The sequence below is a fragment of the Lepus europaeus genome, chromosome 11 (genome assembly GCF_033115175.1).
Source record: "Lepus europaeus isolate LE1 chromosome 11, mLepTim1.pri, whole genome shotgun sequence".
Lineage (NCBI taxonomy): Eukaryota > Metazoa > Chordata > Mammalia > Lagomorpha > Leporidae > Lepus > Lepus europaeus.
The window spans coordinates 2,256,781-2,263,179 of NC_084837.1; the positions used below are offsets into that span (position 1 = coordinate 2,256,781).

General features: G+C 56.7%; 1 protein-coding gene across 6 annotated transcripts in view; it reads right to left on the minus strand.

Moving 5' to 3' along the window:
• Positions 1 to 6,140, minus strand: part of AKAP13 (A-kinase anchoring protein 13) — a 326,203-nt gene extending 320,063 nt beyond the window's left edge. For all 6 annotated transcript variants that reach the window (XM_062204924.1, XM_062204923.1, XM_062204920.1 and 3 more), the window contains exon 1: positions 6,061 to 6,140. The gene's annotated coding sequence lies outside the window, so the exon portion shown is untranslated. The remainder of the gene's footprint in view (positions 1 to 6,060) is intronic.
• Positions 6,141 to 6,399: the final 259 nt, after the last annotated feature.

The window sequence follows — 6,399 nt, forward strand, 5'->3', positions numbered from 1 at the left end:
AAGGGTCAGCAAACTTGGGCTTTAACTGTGCCACACCACCACCACTGTGGCCTGGCAAAGCACCAGACAATACATACACAACAGGGCCTAGCCACATCCCAGCAACACCTGAAGACAAGCACAGGCAGGAAGCCGGGTCTGGCAAGACAAACTGTGGTGATGAGCAAGGGACCCTGTGGCTTGCCCGTGGTGAGGGACATGACAGCCCCGAGAGCGGCTGACTCTCCTAACTGACAGACAAAATCTACCTCCCGGCAGTGCTGCTCAGTTACAGGCGCCGATATGTCATCAAAGCACGCCACGCTCGACTATGATACAGTTGGAATACCTCAGTAATCCTGACTCCTTCTAAAAACATACTCTTTTCAAGCGCTAGCATTAATGCTATGAGAAGCATGGCATCTGAAGCCCGAGCCATGGCCTCAAATTCCAGCATCATGGCCTACGAGCTACTGGCCACCACCAAGCCATCTGGGCGTCTCACTTTCCTAACCTAACGTAGGTGAGTAACTTCCGCCTCACAGTGTGTTTAAGAATTAAGCGAGAAACCACACAAGACACAATCCCACACCCGGCACAGGAGAGGTCTTCTGTCAGAGTTGAGTAAGCCAATTTCAGATAAGAAAATGCCAGTGACGCCCGCCGAGCACCGGGACTCCGCAGCCTCTTGAGAGGCCCTGACTGACTGTCATGGTTTCATCCCGTGCCAGCCCCCATGAGTTCACAGTAATCTGGGTTGAACAGCAGGCACTGGGAACTGAAATTCCTTTAGTGTAGAAAAATATTCCATGGCAAATATTTTGTAAAAGGTAATATGAGAAGAGCTGAAAATAAAAATACCAGCTTTCCCAAACAAGAAGAATGGCAAAATAAATCACTTTCTCTAAGAAAAACCCAATTAACAAAGTTGAATGTTCAGGATTTGGATTTTAGCCAACCAACGAAATTATACCGCCACACAGCTGTGGTTTAACAGCTGTATGGAACAGACAGGGTGAGAATATTGAGTTTTGTTTTCTAAGCCAGGGTGCTGAGTCTGAGACAGACAAGGTAGCTTGCTCACCACCACAGAGCCAACAAATGGCAAAGTTTAGCAGTAAAGTCAGAGCACATGTTTCCATCAGTGATCTCCATCAGCAGCTGACCGACTCACCATGGTTCTGTGGAGCTCTTCCCCTAACTCCTGAGGGCTCTTCCCTACCTTGACATCTTTAGTTGAAAAAGCTAATTAATTGTAGTATGTAGCAAATTCAATTACAGGGATAATTAGCCACATGGAGTAGCAGAAGCTAGTTACCATGTGATCACAAGTGGAAGTTCTCAAATGTTGATTGCCTCCGCCGAAGAGCCTGCTTCAGAAACATACACACCTCTCCTCCTCTCCCACTCCGACTTGTACATCACACTGACACAGACACCCTGGCACAAACACAGCTCTGAGAGTCAAGATGGGAGAACACACCTTTGCCCCCACAATCTGCAGAACCACAGCATTTCAGTTCCAAAGCTGGGATTCACCCCTCAGCAAGCACAAAAATGGGCCATCTGCTCCTCTTCGTGTTGTGACTCAATCAACCCACAGGGTGACTACAAGACTACGAATCTGAAACAAGCTTCCTGCCACAAACAGCCTGCTCCTCTCCCCCATGTACAGTGGCATTCAGCCCGACAGGAAGTCCCTCCCCCAGACAGACACCTGCACATCAGCAGGAATCACTGGAGATCAAATCTATGCAAGGGCACTTCAAGGTCAACTTTAAAAGACGGCAGCATCAGACAGGTGCGGGGGATACCAGCCGTCGCTGGGGACACCTACACTCTGTATCAGAATGCCTGGGATCAGGCCCACCTCTGCTTCCAGTCTGGCATTCTGGGATGCAGCAATGATGGCCCAAGTGCTTGGGTACTTAGCACCCATGAGGGAAACCCAGATGGAGTTCCAGGCTCCTGGCATCAGCCTGGCCCAGCTGAGGAGGGAACCAGCAGACAGAAGCTCTCTGTCTCTCCCTGTAACTCTACCCTTCAAATAAATAAACCTTAAAAAAAAAAAAAAAAAAAAAAAAGAGGAGGAGGAGGAAGGAAGGAAGGAAGGAAGGAAACATCAAAGTCCAAGTTTGCTCAGGTAGCTTTGTCAGGGATTCTTACCCTCATTCTGTAAGTTTTAATTTTTAAAGGTTTATTATAAAAAAAAAAAAAAACTGTTCCTAAAGTTGTACCTATGAAATTTGCATTCATTAAATAAAAGCTTTAAAAAAAAAAAAAAAAGGTTTATTATAGGGGCCGGCGCTGTGGGGTAGGGAGTAAAGCCACTGCCTTCAGTGCCGGCATCCCATATAGGTGCCAGTTTGAGTCCCAGCTGCTCCACTTCGCATCCAGCTCTCTTCTATGGCCTGGGAAGGCAGCAGAAGATAGTCCAAGTCCTTGGGCCCCTGCACCCACGTGGGAGACCCAGAAGAACTCCTGGCTCCAGATCGGTGCAGCTCCAGTCATTGCAGCTGATTGGGGTGTGAACCAGCAGATGGAAGACCTCTCTTTCTCTCTCTCTCCCTCTCCTTCTCCCTCTCCTTCTCTGTGTAACTGACTTTAAATAAATCTTTTTTAAAAAAAAAAAGATTATAAATTTCTTCATAAGAAAACTAATGGAAGATGGAATTTAATATACAGAAATGTCCTTTACAGGCAAAGAGCTCTAGAAGGATAGACTTAGTTGGTATACAAGCGTTCTAAACTGAGTTGGTAGAGCTGATTCAAATCACGGCGTCCTTCCGGGAAAGGTGGCACCTTTGCCAGTGTCACCCTGAAAGGGAAGGGTGCGATTTGCTCCAGTTTCCGCACAGCACCAGCCCAGCTCTCCCTTCAGCAGCGGAAGTCAGAGAGGAAGTCAGAATCCACACCTACTGTTTCTCAAGACTAAGTTAAAATGAGGGAATAAAGCTGGCACTGACTAAACAGTCTATTACTCCATTTACTGTACATTACACTAGAGAGAGAGTACTACATACAAGCACTGCCAACCATCCGTTCTCACCACTTCCTGAACACAACAACTGTGGAGCTCTCCCCCACGTCCCTCTTCATGTCCCACCGAAAGGAGGACTAACAGGTGACTGGGTAAATTAGCCTGGGATCGTTTCCATCTTCCCTCAGTTCACACGGCACTCATCTGAGTGAATCTCAGGATGCCTTCTTCGCGAAAGAAACAGGGAAACCACTGCCCTCAGAGGAACCCCTCTTAGGAATGCTCAGGAAAAAACGTCTACTTGGAAGGCAGAGTTATAGGGCAAGAGGGAAACACACAGAAAAGAGATCTCCACCTGCTGGTTCACCCCCCAGATGGCCACAACAGCTGGGGCTGGCTGGGCAAGGCTGAAACGCCGAGCTCCATCTGGGTGTCCAACGTGGGTGCAGGGGACCAAGCACTTGGGTCATCCTCCGCTGCTCCCCAGGCACATTAGCAGGGAGCTGGATCAGAAGCGGGGTGGCAGGGATTGGAATCAGCACCACATGGGATGCTTGCATTGCAGGTGGAGACTTAACCAGCTACTCCACAACTCTGGCCCCAAGAACGCTTTTTAAATCATGCGAAAATGCACTGGGGCCGGTGCTGTGGCATAGCAGGTAAAGCCACCACTTACAGTGCCAGCATTCCATATGGGCTCCGGTTCGAGTCCCGGCTGCTCCGTTTCCAATCCAGTTCTCTGCCCTGGCCTAGGAAAGCAGTAAAAGATGACCCAAGTCCTTGGGACCCTGCACCCATGGGGGAGACCCAGAAGAAGCTCCTGGCTCCTGGCTCTGGATCAACGCAGCTCCAGCCGTTGCAGCCAATTGAGGGGTGAACCAGCGGATGGAAGACCTCTCTCTCTGTCTCTCCTTGTGTGTAACTCTGACTTTCAAATAAATAATAAATAAATATTTTAAAAAGGAAAATGCATCAAAATTATGTCAGCCACCAAGAAATAGCTCCCTACTTAATATCAGGCCCCACCCTGAGCATCTTGCATACTAAGACACTACAAAGTGTGTTACCACGCCTTGTGGAGCAGGAAACTGAAATTCTGAGATGAAAGAATACACAATAGTGAACGGAAACGAGGGTCTGAATTCAAATTTGCCGAGTTCCACGGCACGTGCTGCCACCATCCTGCTCCCGATGAGCCTCCAGCCCGGTGACCGGGAGGAACAGGATCAGCATCTGGCTCCCCGGCGCCAGCTTCCTGCCTGTGCAGACCGTAGGAGCCAGCAGGTGTTGGCTCGAGCGCCTGGGGCCCTGCCACCCACGGGAAGACCTGGATTGAGATCTTGGCTCCCGGATTCCATCCAGCATCTGGGGAGTGAACCGGCTGGGGAGTGAACCGGCTCTTGAATAATAAAAATTAAATTAAACGAGATAAATAAGCAGTGCTCCCTCCCAATTTCACAGTGGAAGATCTACTGTGAACACATGTGTCCGGCAGCTTTCACATTTTCACCACAGGGAGGAGGAGGTCTCCATCGTATCTCAATGAAATAAGTCCACAGCAGATTGCAATCTAACAGAAGGGTTAGGAATTCTCTTAAGTTCAACTGCACTTCATCACAGATGCCCAAGTGAATTGTCCTTCTGGACAGGGGCCCAGAGTGAGCGGCGGAGTCCTGAGTGCAGGTCCACCAACCAGTGAAATCCCCATCCCAACTCCTACACCGCGATTAGCCTCTGCTGGCGAGAGCCAGCGCTACCCCTGGGCCAGCAGCGCTGAAGAGCAGCTGCGGACAGAGCAGGGGCTCCGGGAAGCCTGAGAAGCCCTTGGACTAACGCGGGTGGCCAGGAGAGAGCTGGGTGCCTGCCGGATGGCCAGGAGAGAGCCGGGTGCCTGCCCCACCACCTGTCAACCCCCCAGGCACCCTCCAGGAAGCAATGGCAGGGCAACTGGGAGCCTGAAGTACAACGCCTATGCCGGAGAAACCTTTCCTTTAGCTACTTCGGCTGAACAAAGTTTTAAAGCAACCAAAGCAGAGAAGCCCCGAACACTCGGCATGACAGCACGCAAGGCGGGCTTCCGGGCACGGCCACGGCGTACCCAACCTCGGTGGCACGCTGGGCCCACCGCAAGTGCCAGAGACCTGGGGAAGCCGGGGACCCAGCACTGGCGACAAGGCAGTGCCCAAAGAGCCCACGCCGGGCAGTCCCCTGCCGCGGCTCCTTGATGTCCGGAGCCGGGCGGGCCGAGGGCTCGGGCACGGGGCCCCTGCCCAGGGCCCGGGCGCCGCAGCAGGGCACGCATCCCGGAGCTGCGGAGGCCACGCGCACGCGAGGAAAACTCCCGGCTCTCCGGGCCGGCCCAAGAGCAACGAAGCCTGCCGGCCTGCCCTCCCTCCAAGGGCTCCCCGCACCGGCCGGCTCTCCCCGAAAACAAAGTGCCGGCGCCCCGTCGCGACCACAGCCCCGCCGGCGCGGCCTCGGCGCGAGGCTGCACCCCGCGGCAGGTGAGGGGCCGGGGCGAGGGGAGCGGGGGACCGGGCCCCGGGGCGAGGGGAGCGGGGGGGGGGGGGTCCGGGCCCCGGGCCGAGAGGAGCGGGGGGGGGGGTCCGGGCCCCGGGCCGAGGGGAGCGGGGAGGGGGGCCAGGCCGGGGAGCAGGGGCCAGGCCGGGGAGCGGGGATCCCAGGTCCCGCGGGGGTCCAGGCCGGGGAGCGGGGGCCAGGCCGGGGAGCGGGGGGCCCAGGTTCCGCGGGGGGCCAGGCCGGGGAGCGGGGGCCAGGCCGGGGAGCGGGGGGCCAGGTCCCGCGGGGGGCCAGGCCGGGGAGCGGGGGCCAGGCCGGGGAGCGGGGGGCCAGGCCGGGGAGCGGGGGGCCAGGCCGGGGAGCGGGGGCCAGGCCGGGGAGCGGGGGGCCAGGTCCCGCGGGGGGCCAGGCCGGGGAGCGGGGGCCAGGCCGGGGAGCGGGGCCAGGCCGGGGAGCGGGCCGCGGCCCGGCGGACAATGCGCGGGGAGGGGGCGGCGCCGGGCCGCCCCCCGCCCCTCGCGCCCAGACCTCCCCTCAAACCACGAAACTTCCCAACTCCGCCGACTAAGTTTCGCTCTCACCGTGCGGCTCCCGGGGCTCCCCCGCGGGCCGAGCCGGAGCAGCTCCGCACCTCAGCGGCGAGGCAGCACAGCAGGGCGGCGGCGGCGGCGCCGACTGAGGCGGCCGAGGCGGGCGACGCGAGGGAGCAGCGGTCTCGGCGGAGCGCGGCGCTTCCCGCGGCGGCTCGGGCTCCGCGCGGCCCCACACTGCCCCGCCCGCCGCGCATGCGCCGACAGCCGCCCGCGGCGGGGGGCGGGGCTCGAGGAGGGCGGGCGCTCCCGCGAGCGCTCCCGTGAGGAAGCGCGGAGCCGGGGGCCGCGAGCCGCGACTGCACAGCAGAGCAGTCCATCAGGCTGAGA